General features: G+C 45.3%; 1 protein-coding gene across 1 annotated transcript in view; it reads right to left on the bottom strand.

Annotated features, from left to right (window-relative positions):
* The window catches only part of FSTL5 (follistatin like 5), a 2,936,723-nt gene that overhangs the window by 2,845,575 nt on the left and 77,282 nt on the right, over window positions 1–13,866 (bottom strand). The window lies entirely within an intron of this gene.

Genomic DNA, 13,866 nt, shown 5'->3' on the forward strand with positions numbered 1-13,866 from the left:
ATCAGGAGCATTAGTAGAGAAAACCGCCACATCATCTGCATACGCCGTTATTTTTAGTATATTAAGACCATTTTTAAATGGTATAATCATCTCTTGCTTGTACAGTGCAATCAAGAAGGGTTCTATTACTAAAGCAAATAACAAAGGAGATAAAGGACACCCTTGTCGTGTACCACGTTTGATTGGGAAAGTAGGTGAGCAGCGTCCTGAATAACATACCTTGCCCCTTGGTTGATCATACAAGGATTTAACCCATTTCAGGTATTGACCTTTTATGCCGAATGCCGTCAAAACTGCCCAGAGGAAGTCCCACTCCACGCGATCAAATGCCTTTTCTGCATCTAGAAGGATCATGCCGAGTGGGGTGGGACACATCCTAGCAATGTCAAAGGCTGTTATAGCAGTATTAATGTGAACGGTAGTGTCCCGTTTAGGGATAAACCCGTGTTGACATGGTGAAACCATCTGTGACATTAGTGACGCAAGTCTTGTTGCTAGTACTTTTGCAAATATCTTAGCATCGGCATTAATTAAAGATATTGGTCTGTAAGACCCTCTCTCTTGTGGGGGTTTCCCTTTTTTAAGAAAAAATATAATTTGAGTGTAGTTCCATGATCTCGGAGCTTGTTCTCCTTCGCCAATAGCCTTGATGACCATTATTAGGAGAGGGATTAATTCTTCCATGCATTTTCTGTAAAGTTCTAGGGGGATTGCGTCCTCGCCTACTGCTTTTCCCAGTGCTAGGGAGTTAATAGCTGCCTGAATTTCTCCTGCTGTTATATCTGCTTCTAGGTGATCAGCTTGTTCATCCTCTATATTCTGTACAACATTTTCAGTCAAATAAGTTTTTATATTATCTTCTATTGGGGTCGTTTCAGGTGTATATAGCTTTTGATAGTATGTGGAAAACTGGAGTAGGATTAATTTAGAATCTTGATGTAGTTGTCCGTCATCACCTTTTATTTCCTTAATCAGCATTTGGGCTCGATCTTTTGCCACTTTATATGCTAAAATTGTTCCTATCCTCTCCCCACTCTCATATTGGTTCAGCCTATATTTAGCTAGTTTGGAGATACTTTTCTCCCTAAAGAGATTTTTCAGTGCTAATCTTGATTCCATCAATTTTAAATTTAAATCTTCAATTTCTTTTGCCATTGTAGTAGTAGCTAACATCTCAGATAGCCTATCTTCAATATTAGATATATCATCTAGAAGTTTTTTATTTTGAATCCTGCCAGCTTTGTTTTGTTGCCAGACAAACTGTTGGGTAAACCCACGGATGCTAGCCTTACATGCATCCCACACCATCAAAGGAGATGTAGAGAACCTATTAATATCAATAAAGCCCTTTATATGCCCTTTCAACAAGCTCACAAACTTAGTATCAGAGAATAGATACCTAGGAAAGGAAAAAGGCCTGGGTGGGTGCATGTCCGTATCAATTTCTATTGTAAATAAAAGCGGGTTATGGTCCGATGTTACCCTAGGACATATTGACATTGAACTGGTTGATAGAATAGAGTCGGAAGCAAAAACCATGTCGATGCGTGAGCAGAGTTTGTGAGCAGATGAATAATAGGTATAACCTGCGATGTGAGGGTATAGATACCTCCAAGCGTCTTTGATTGCATGTATAGTAGCCAGGTCTGAGATAGCAGCCCTCGTTTTGCGCATCCTCTGAAATGACCCTTTTCTGGTTGTGTCCAGATTATAATCCATTACGCAATTAAAATCGCCTAACACTATCCGCTCCCCCTCCCAAGTAAGTAGCTCAATGTTAACCTGATCAATTATTCTTGGTTCGTCCTGATTTGAGGCATAAACCCCACATATTATATATTGAAGACCTTCCAAAGTCACTTGTACCATGGCCCATCTGCCCGCTTTATCTGTCATTTTTCTGTTAACTTCTACTTTAAGCTGTTTATGTTTCAGTATAGCCACACCTCGGATAGAGGCGTTAAACTCTGTGCTAACCAAAAGATCATAGCCTAATTGATTCAATAGACGTCTATCCTTGTATGTAATGTGAGTTTCAGTTATAACTACTATCTGAGGGTTATGCATCCTAAGCTCTTCGTATACTAGACTCCTCTTAATCCGACTGTTTAGACCAGCTACATTCCATACTAAAAGCTTTAATTGATACATTTAATTGTTTGTAATATATATTCTACATGCCTTCTGCTGAAAAAGAAAAGAAAAGAAGAAACATTTCGCAAAACATGTGTGTTTCCCTTAGCTAAAAGAACATACGTATACTCATACTCATGATGCTTTTTTATTATTATTTCCCCTCCCCCATTTCCCACCCAGTAACTACCTACAGGTCCCCCCGTTTGATTAACTGCCGTTCCCCTGGCAGTTGGCGAGCGGATAGATCACTGATAGGGTCCAGGCAATCAGTGCTAATCATAGCAAAAAAAAAAAAAAAAGGGGGAGAACCCTCGTGCTACACAATGCTCTTTATCTCGACTGTAGCTTGGCCACAAGAGCAATCACCTAAATACCGTAAAGCTTTAGAGCTAGCAAACATATAACCAGGAAAACCAAAGAGTCCAAAAAGAAGCCAAATATACAAACATAAGTCATTAACTTAGTCATTTAGTCATTTCCCCACCCGCCAGGAGGCGATAGCACTTTCAACCTCATTTACTTCCAGAAAGAAATAGGATCGGCCATTTTTAATCACTTTCAATTTTGCAGGTTCCTGCAAATAAACTTGATATCCAAGTTCTTTGATCGGATCGATGAATTGCTTCAATTTCCAACGTCTTACTAGCGAAAGTTTGCTTAGATCCGATCTCACAAAAAAATAGTAGAATCAATTGTAACTGGGGTGTTAGGCCGTGCTTTTGAAGAGATAGCTTGTCGAAGCAAGTAGTTACCTATGTAAATCAAGATTGGTCTTGGGAATTTGCCACTCTTATCCTTTTGAAATAGAGGTAATCGATGGGCCCGCTGAATCTGAGAGTCCCAGTCCCAATCTGATAGGTCGGGAAAAGCCTTTTGAAATAATTGAGTGATATATGCTCTCGGGTCTGCCCCCTCTGCTCCTTCAGCAATACCAAAAACGCAGAGATTTTGTCTCCTTTGCCTATTTTCTAAGTCCTCCAGCTTAGCTTGCATCTGAAGAAGTTGTGAGGCATGTTTATTCACTGCTATTTCAGAGCTTTGTGACTTCTCCTCTGTTACCACCACTCTTTGCTGTAGTTCCTCTATGTCTTGAGACACCACCCCCAGTTTACACGCCATCTCTTGCAGAGAAGTTTGAGTTCTATTGTTATCTTCTCTCATTTGCTGATAATGATTTTTAGCTTCTTGTTTTTGTTCATTTAGAAGATGGAGTATTGTTTGAAAAGAGGCGGATACCTCCCCTTGCGGAATCCATTCTGTCGATCCGCTAGATAAAGAATAAACAATATTTTCCGGATGTGTTTCTTGTAAAGTCTCTTCTGTTGGAGCTGCTGCTGCACCGCATAAAGACGCCATCGACCGCTCTTGGGTTATACTGCTACTGCTATTGCTGTTATTACTGCTACTACTGTTAATTGACAGAGAAGCAGAGTTATCTTCCATGAGTATCACAGAGGGCACAGAAGGATGTGGGTGATCCAATGAGCTTTCCCCGGAGGGTTTTATCGACTCCCTAATCAGGCCAGGCTTATTCAGGCCATCAGTCTTCGCCTTTGTGGTATTGGAGGTAATAGACTGAGTGGGGCTGAGTGGCGCACTGATCTGTTTTGGGTCTTTGGTGATAGTAAATTGATCATTAGGGCTATTACCAGACAGTCTCATTGCCATTGATTTTACACCACCCTTAGCCTGCACCCATTGTCTAATTGGGCTATTCTCCGCAAAAGCTTTCAAAACACTTGTCTTGGATTTGCTTGTGATTTTAATGACCTTATTCTTGTTTTTACCCTTTGATTTTTTAGTATTAAGAACTTTGTTTTTGTCTTTAATCACTTTTAAAGGCGTATTACCCCCTTGCTCGTTGAGATCCACATATTCTTCGTCTGTCTCAGCGGCGTCTGTGTTATCAATACTTTCACCTCCCTCACCTTCTCCCACGCCTTCAGCATTCCCTTTGTCCGGAGACATACTAGTCGCGCTAATCTTTTCATTGTGAGAGGGATTCACATTAGTGTCGGGGTAGATCACCTTAGTCAAAGTCTGAGTCTGAGTCTGAGTCTCTAAAGGTTCTAACGTTTCTAAGAGCTCCGTGCCTCTTTTAGCCATAGTAGTAGACACATTAATTAAATCTGCTACCCCAACCTCTGCACTATCCAGCTCCGTAGAAGCAAATGCAGATAAGTTATTTACATTGCTTAACGCGGCACCATCCTCAATCACTGTGGTACCACTTTGAAATGATTTCTCGGGCTCCTTTGCTTTTACATGAATCCCTTCATTTAACAAAAAGGTTTTTGCTGTGTTATCAGTACTATCTGCTGAATTACCTTTCGCTTGAGTTGGATTTCCCCCCCCCCCCCGAGTTTACCGGTATGCAGTTGCTCCCCATCCAAGGCTGTCTCCGTGGCGTTGTTGGCAGGTAAAGATTTTTTTCCCCGTACTGCAAGCTCGTTTATCACTGCCGCCGACGTTGGGATGGATGCCGGTGTAGCCGTCGTTCTCCCGCTAGCTGCAGTTGTGCGAGTTGTCCGCGCTGGTGGTTTCGGCGCCATACCACAAGCGCTCGACTTCTCTAGCAGCACTGCTGCCGGTGCCACGGAGGAATGCAGACCAAACCAATTGCCTGCCGTCGATCTCGCCCAGCTCGTCAGGTTCGCCCAGCCCTTTGACGGCTCCCGAGCAAGACTCGGTATTCTCGGTATTCTCCCGAGTTTCTGTGTGCTGACAGAGCGTAGCAGGCTCCGGATACGGCTCCCAATCAGCCGTAGCTGCCGCATTCAGGGACTCGATCCCCCGGTCAGGAGAGTCACCAAACTTTCCGTTTCTACAAAGAAAAGATTACAGCGTCTTTGATTTTCCAAAAGCGTGATGCAGAAGTAAGAAGTAAGAAGTAGGTGCTCTAGCTTTATATAGCTCGGTAGAGTTTGTTAGTGCCGGGTGAGTTCGTGTTGGATTTTTCAGTGTTCACCGGCACTATCTCCGATGCCGCAGGGGAGCATACCAAGCCAATTGACTGCTGCCTGGCTCGACGAGCTCCGGATATAGCTCCCTGATTAACCGTAGCTGCCGGCTTCAACAAAGCTCTCCCGTTCCAATACAGTCTTACAGCATTACAGCTCCCGCATTGTGTAGCTGTACCAGTCGCACTCTAGCCACGGACCCACTCAGCGCTCTCCACTCCGGCTGTATCAATCCGCCATCTTGGACCCCCACGCTGCCAACGAAGTTATATTGACTTAACAAATAGAAACACAACAAATAAATTAAAATATATAACATATAAATAAATGAGAGGATCAACAACTGATAAATTATTTAGTAGTCCTCCATTCTTTCTATTAAGGGGCACTTCATTTGTTATCCAATGCAAACATGTTTATTGCAAGTGCTCAGTGCCCAAATCGTTTACATAGTGCGGTATAACAATGCAGTACAGGTGTGTATATATGTACATAGCCACGAGCTATGACGTGTTGTGTTCGCTTATAACCATAACTGGTGAATTTTACTTTTACCCAGAGTCATAGCTCACTTTTTAACTGCGTTTTTTCCAGTTAATTATTTTCTTTATAATTTACATAATCTTAATCCATCACTGTGAACAACCTTTTGCTATGCACAGAGGGGCCTGTTGGTATGGGTGTGCTAAATTGGCATAATTTGCTTTCATGTACTATAAGGCCCTCCACAACCTCCCACCCAGCTGCACCTCCCTCCCACCTCCCCTTCTTATGGCAGCCACTACACGGCCGCGCAGCGGACGCGCTTCACGGGCGCGCTGCTGGCACGCCGAAGGTGTGCAAAAGGCAAGCCCTTATGCGCCCGTCCGCGCCTGGACCGTGCCTAGCGCTGGAACCCCTGGACCCCAAAGACACCACAACATCCGACTGCACTACGACGCCAACACCCTCCACGCACTCAACCCCGGGTGAGAACACACCTCCTACCGGGCCACCCCGAAGCGCACCCAAGGGCCCTTCACCTGCCGGAACTGCAGCTTCACCAGCATCCGACCCGCAAAACCACCTACCAACGAACCCAACTACCTGAGATGCATCCTCCTCCACACTCGCTCCGCCCGCAAACAGGACGTCGAACTCTGGGACCTCCTCGACTCAACAGCCCCAGACGTCGCCTTCCTGACGTAGACCTGGCTGAACCCCACCTCAGCACCCGAAATCCCCATAGCCATCCCGGAAGGATACAAGATCTCCCGCAGAGACCGCACCAACAGAGCAGGAGGTGGAATTGCCATCGTCCACAAGAACACCCTCAGAGTCTCGACCAACACCGACGACACCCTCAGCACCGCCGAACACCTGCACTTCCAGATCCACACCGACCCCAACACCACCCTCAGAGAAACCCTCATCCACAGACCCCCTGGACCCAGACCACAGTTCAGCGACTTCATCGCCGACCTCATCAGCATCCACACCCTCGCCTCCACAGACTAGATCCTCCTCGGGGACCTGAACTTCCACCTCGAGAACAACAACGACGTCAACTCAGCCACCCTGATCGACAACTTCACCAACCTCGGACTCAGACAGCTTGAGACAACACCCACCAGCGCCACCAGTCACACACTTGACCCAATCTTCTCTGCAAGCCCCCACGTCTCCTTCAACCACACCACCGAACCCTACTGGATGGACCACCGTTGCATCCATTTCACCTTCAGGAAGCCCACCACATACCACCACACACACCAGATGCCTCATCAGTGCTGGGGCAAAGTCACCGAAGAGCAGCTAGTCACCACCCTCTCCCAGAGCCCACCAGCTGACCCCACCGAACCCAACACCGCCGCCCTCAACCTCCAACAGTGGATCGACGACTGTGCCAATACTCTCGCTCTGCTCAAGACATCCTCCAACAGCCACACCAGCAAGAAAGCCACCTGGTTCACTGAAGACCTCCAGGCCTCTAAGCGTACATGCCGGAAATTGGAGAAGAACTGGCTCCACGAACGATCACCAGACAAATACACAGCCCTCAAGAACGCCACCCGCAGACACCATCAACTCATCAGAACTGCCAAGAGGACCGCTTTCAAGGACCGCCTGGATAACAATGCACACAACAGCAAAGAGCTCTTCAGCATCGTGAAGGAACTCTCCAACCCCAGCTCCAACACCAAAGACATCCCCCCTTCGCAGCACCTGTGCGACTCACTTGCCCCCTTCTTCCACCTCAAGATCGCCAACATCCTCAACAGCTTCAACGCCACGACTCCCCCGCTAACCACCGAGACCTCCACCCCCGCGACCACCAGCCGCCTGATCGCCTGGCCCAACATCAACAACGATGACACCATAAAGGTCATGAAGTCCATCCATTCCGGATCCCCATGTGACCCATGCGCACACCACGTCTTCAACAAAGCCAGCACAATCATTGCTCCCCATCGCGGGAAAGCTATCAATATTTCCTTCAAGACAGCAACCTTCCCGGAGAGCTGGAAGCACACCGAGATCATCGCCTTACTCAGAAAGCCCAAGGCAGACCCCAAGGACCTCAAGAACTTCCATCCCATCTCCCTGCTCCCGTTCCCAGCAAAGTTCACATAGAAATCATCAACAAACAACTGACCCGCTACCTCGAAGACAACAACATCCTGGACCCATCTGAGGTTCCGTGACGATTTTACTCGTGTTCGTAACATTGTCGTAAATACATAATTTTGGTATCAGTGAACCGCAAATGATCCATTTAGTATATCCTGGTGTTTTCGCTATGCTACGAGCAAGAGCACTCCTGTTACCAACACATTTGTGATTTACCCATGGCATCCATCTTAGAACACGGAAGCCATTTTGTATTCCTTGCCCTCACATAGTCAATGGACACGCAATGACTTCTTTTTATTTAAGGACACGTAGGCCTTAACCGGCGATTCACCTTGCTAGTGACACGTGCACCTTAGGCCAGCAACGCTGTGGCAGCATGACTCGGCAAGAACTGCCTCCCCAGCCTGAGGCCAGTCCTGCTATACTGGTTCTTGTGTTCGTTGGCCTGATCATGATTAGGCGGCCGAAGCTGGTAACCGTGCCCATTTACGACCCACAAACATTTCTTATCCTGTCTTTCTATCTTCTGCACCTGGCTCTGCTCCTTTCCTTCTGGGCCTTTATTAGGGGGAGGTAACGAAATTTACGATGAGGCGGTCCGGGTCTTGAATGAAGAATTGACATGGGATTATGATGGACTAGTGGGAACCCCTCATTTGTAATGTTTTGACATCAGATACTGTTGACGATCCCTGTGCAACGCCAAATATTTATTGTTTAAGACACGAATGTTTAGAACTGTGGTAACATGTAAAGAATTTGCCTGAAGCCCAATATTTAGTATATAAGGAGCAACCCTCTTTGTACAAATCGAACAGGCTCCTAGATACTGCCCATGTGTAGTTTCTGTGACTTCTGTGTCCCTGCAGTAATAAACCTTTGGTCTTTGACGCCACCATCGAGAAGCCCGTGTTTCTGTTTGTTTGTGCACCGAGACAGGTGGAACTCCGGGGTCTTCGGGTGTTATCCCTGACACCTCTGGACGGAACCAAAAAGTCCAGAACTCCAATTGGCGCCCAACGTGGGGCGACGTCATTCGGTACCGGTCCAAAAGCCTGAAGAGTTCGAGGAGCTTCGTGTGAAGATTTCAGAGGGAGGCGCCCCACTTCATCGATCCCGGCATATCGCAAAAGTGGCCCCGACGTTCTCTTCCACGAGGGTTCCCGTTCAGACGGCTGCAGTGGTCCGTTGCCTTGACCGTCGCCCTGTCTTGGACCCGAGGTGCAGTCCTCAGTACGGCGAAACGTGACGGGTTTCTCCTTGGTGACGTCTTCAGTGCCTCAGTTAAGTATTCAGTGGTTGTTAGTTGGTTATTTTGTAAGGGTTGCTCCTATTTGGATAATCCTTTTAGTTCTCAGTTCAGTTCAGTTCTGTAAGGTTATCACTGGTTATTCTGGTTACGATAATCATTCTGTTCAGTTCAGGTATCGATACATTTGTCAGTTCTGGTAGGCCTAAGTTCTTGATTCGAGTGCGCATTTTTTTTTTCTGTTTGTGTCTCGTTTGTTTTGTGTTCCGGATTATAAAATGGTAAGTCGGAAAAATTGTATGTTGTCTTGTTTTAGTTGCAACAGTGATTCCCAGTTGGAGGACTCGTGTTTGGTTCCTCCGATTGGAACTCCCCTTTATGATCTATACTGCAAATTTGGTGTGGGCCCTATCTCTTATAATGAGGTATGGATCCGCTACACAGAAAAAGATGGTGTCCTTAGTTGGCCACTACATGGTAGTTTTGAACCTGAAGTTCTCGATAATCTAGAAAGAAGGTTGTTTAAGAAGAAAGCCCGGCCGGCAATGTTTGATTCTTTCCGTTATTGGCGAAAAGAATCTAAACAGAGAGAAATTAAAAAGTTGAAGAAAGAACAGAAAGAGCAAGAGTTGACTTTAGAACAGTCTGCTAGGCAGCTGCAACTCAACGAGTCTGAGAAAGCGATGGAGGTGGCCGATAGAGAGCGTAATTTAGCGATAGACAAGTGCTATCCTGCTTTGCCATCGAGTACGGCTAAGATAGTAGAGGACCCTGAAAAGGATCCCCTGTTGTCTTACTTGTTACGATCACCCCCACCGTATGCACAGGGTGCTACGGCTCCACCTATACCAAATGTTCAATTACCGGTTGCTGGACAACCTGGTGTCCCTGTTCCCGCTCCCCTGAATCAAGTTCCTGTACCTCCTGTGGTCAATATTAATGTTCCTTCGACAACCCCTCTTCTAGGGTTGCCGGCTTCTTTACCTATGCCTGTGTCGCTCACACCTGCTACTTCACAAGCTATTTTTCCTGCTACTCCTACTGTTCCTGATCTATCTGTTCCAACTGCTACTCTATTTTCTGCCTCTGTTAATATTATGACTCCGCTTTCTGTTCGTCGAAGAATCACTGATTCCGTCTCTAATATTCTATCTCCCTTCTATAAAACTCTGATTAAGACTCCTACCTCTGACTCTGTGCAGAGACGTAGTCAGCTTCCCAGTACTGAAGAAAGAGGAATATTAGATTCCACTGCTCTTAGATGGGTTTCGAAAGTGGGAAGATATAATGTACAAAATGTATTAGATACATTTATGCAATGGAACGAACCGACACAACGATATGTGTTCGATGAAATGTGTTTCCTTCTACGTGAGGAATCGGAAGAGGATGACCCTGAATCAAATCTAGGAGAATTAATTAATGTTCAGAAAGAGTTTGCTGCAGGTATGATAGTTGGACAAAATATAAAAGAAGCGATGGAACTGATTTTAAGTTATAGGAATGACTCATCCCTTCGTTCACCGAGAGAATTAGAGAAACGTAGTACGAAACGAAATCGTCAATATCCAATGAGAGAGGTTCCACCAATTTGGCGTGAAGCTGTGCAAGCTAATGCAAACCTTGGTATTGCAGCCGCTCCGGCCCAATTCCAGAGAGTCTGGATACATATTCCATGGAAGCGAGCTGAAGTATTAGCAGTGAAACAGGCCTTGCCAGATCCGCGTAAAAATCCTGCAGGGTACTACAAGGAGTTGGCTCAAACAGTTGACGCTTGTGTATTGAATCTTGCTGACATAGATTTGCTATTTGGTAATGTAGTACCGCAACCAATTTGGGCTAAAATTCGTAAAGAGAATCATCCAGTTGCCCTAGGTGGTGACTGGGCAGCTATAATTGCAGCGGATGGTCAACAAATAGGTGGTTCCAAACCTGAACCTTTAATTGCTAATTTGCCTGGTAGAATAATCGATTTAATGAAAACCTTGATGCCAGCATTACGCGTTAACTGGGACAAATTGTCCGCGTGCAAACAAAAGAAAGACGAAAGCGTCTCCGACTTTTTCACAAGATTCGAAGAGACTTTCGTGGATCATAGTGGTCAGGATATGAGCACAGAAGGAGGCCAGAGATTATTTGTTGATAAATTTGTGCACAATCTGTTGCCAGAACTTAGTAGTAAATTAAAGAATTCTGAAAGTGCGTGGGCTGTCTCTACGACTGCGCAAATACTTGCGACTGCTCAGTACTATGAAAATAGGGATAAAGAAGAGAAGGAAAAATCAGATAAAAAGACGAAAGATTTAAAAACTAAAGTACTTTTACAGCAAGCTTATCCGCCTCGCATGAATCAAACTAATATGCAGCAAGGGTCATATCAAAGAACGGATTATAATTTTCAAAGGCCACAATACCAATGGAATCAATGTGCTTATTGCAAAAAGGAAGGTCATTACAAAAGTGAGTGTCCAGTTCGAACGCAAAATAATGCTGCGGCAGCTCAGAGAGGTCATGGTAGTTCTATGCAAAACTCTAGAGGTCGAGGACGAGGTGCTATGCCTCCGCAAACGAGTGATCGCCCCTCTAATTATTTCGATCAGCGAAATGGACAATCTGCCCAACAGAATAGGTCTCCACAGTATCATGTCGAAGACTATTATGAAGCTAGTGAGGAAGTTCAGCAAAGTGAGTACTAGGACAGCCATGGACAAGGAGAGGGAGTAGTATCAGTTCCAGTAGATCAGAGTGGGCCTTATGTCACAGTAGCAACATCAGGTATAATCGAACCGTTTCTGTTGGATACTGGTGCAGCAAAAAGTTCTATCATACATGCGAAACTCCCTGGCGCACCTTTGTCTGGCTCAACAAACGTTTCAGTAGGTTTTTCGGGCGCCCCTGTTCACAACCCTGTTTCTGGTCCTTTGTCTATTTCAGTTGGACCACGTCAATTGAAAGCACCCCTGATTTTGACGACAGGTTGTAACGAAAATCTGCTTGGTTTAGACTTGTTAAAACGCCTGTACGCGACATTGTACTGTTCTCCAGCAGGAGTACAGCTTACGTTGGGTAAAAGAATAATCTCTCCGATGTACTTGTCGATGGATGCGCTCCCACCAGAGCTGCGTTCACTCCCTGATACTCTTTGGGCGACTGGCCCTAATGATGTAGGTCTCTTGGAAATTCCACCCTATGTAGTAACTTTGAAAGCAAATGTTAAACTTCCATGAATTCCACAATACAGAATCTCTAGTGAAGGTGAGCGTGCGCTCCTACTGATAGTACAAGACCTGATCAAGAAAGATGTTATAGAAGAGACTAGAGGTAATGTCTGTAATAGCCCTGTACTGCCTATTTTGAAACGAACTGACCCTACAAAGCCTCCAGTATATAGGTTCGTAATTGATCTTAGAGAGGTTAATAAAATTGTGATCCCACAGTTTCCTGTGGTTCCAGACATTACTGCATTGTTAACGTTGATTCCTGCTACAGCAGCATGGTTTTCAGTTGTCGACTTGAAAAATGCCTTTTTCAGCATTCCGATAGCCGAGGTAAGCAGAGATATCTTCGGTTTCTCTCTAGGAGGACGAAGTTTTAGATTTAAACGCGCTCCACAAGGTTATTGTGAAAGCCCATCCATTTACAGTCAAGCATTAAAAAGCCAGTTAGATTCCTTCGTACTTCCTAGTGGTTCTGCTTTAGTACAGTATGTCGATGATCTTCTAGTGGCTGCCGATGACAAGGAAACTTGCAAAACAGCTACGATTTCTTTATTGCATCACTTATCAGATTTGAATCACAAGGTGTCACCTTCAAAAATGCAATACTGCTGCCAAGAAGTGACCTACCTAGGTCATCTCTTGTCAAAGGAGGGAAGGAAGTTGACCCCAGAGAGAATAAAAGCAATTACACAGATGAACGTTCCTAGCACGCAGAGAGAAGTACGTGCCTTTTTGGGTATTACCTCATATTGTAGGCAATGGATCCCAAATTTTTCTCTTCTAGCAAAACCATTGGTAGCCTTGACTGGGAAAGGTGTTCCGAGTCCGGTACCATGGTCTGCTGAATGTCAGCAGAGTTTTTCTGAGTTACGAAATGCACTGTGTTCAGCACCTGTATTGGGTACACCCGACTACAGTAAACCATTCACACTCTATGTCCACGAGAGAGAAGGTTGTGCATTGAGTGTTTTGACGCAGAAATTTGGTGATAAACAACGCCCTTGTGCGTATTTTTCATCAACATTAGATCCAGTAGCTAGAGCATTGCCTAGTTGCTTGAGAGCTACAGCCGCAGCTGCAGCTTCCATTCGACAATCTGCTGGTTTAGTAATGAACAACATGCTAGTAGTTATGGTTCCTCATGCTGTGGATACACTCATGAACCGAACCAAGACGCAACACCTTACCAGTGCTAGATTATCAGGTTATGAACTGACACTGTTAGCTAGTCATATTCAGATCAAAAGATGCAATGTATTGAATCCAGCAACATTGTTGCCGACTAGCCAAGAGTCGAGTGATTCCGAACCACACGACTGTTGTTTCAAAACTGAGGAAGAAACAAAAGGACGAATCGATCTAAAAGACACTCCGTTGTCAGATCCAGATGGCACGTTGTATGTTGACGGGTCGTGCTTCAAATTGGAGAATGGTGATGTGACTGCTGCTTATGCAGTAACAACTTTGAGTACGATTGTGGAGACTGCAAGAGTGAGTCAGAATTCTGCCCAGGCTGCAGAATTGATCGCGCTAACAAGAGCGTGCGTTTTAGCTAAGGGAAAGAGAGTGAATGTGTTCACAGATAGTCAGTACGCGTTCGGCGTGGCCCATAGTTTTGGCCGTTTGTGGAAAGAAAGAGGTTTCATTACGTCCCATGGGACTAAGATTCAACATGGTCAGCTAGTTAATG

Source organism: Lissotriton helveticus, chromosome 2_1, assembly GCF_964261635.1.
Source record: "Lissotriton helveticus chromosome 2_1, aLisHel1.1, whole genome shotgun sequence".
In the NCBI taxonomy this organism is placed as follows: domain Eukaryota; kingdom Metazoa; phylum Chordata; class Amphibia; order Caudata; family Salamandridae; genus Lissotriton; species Lissotriton helveticus.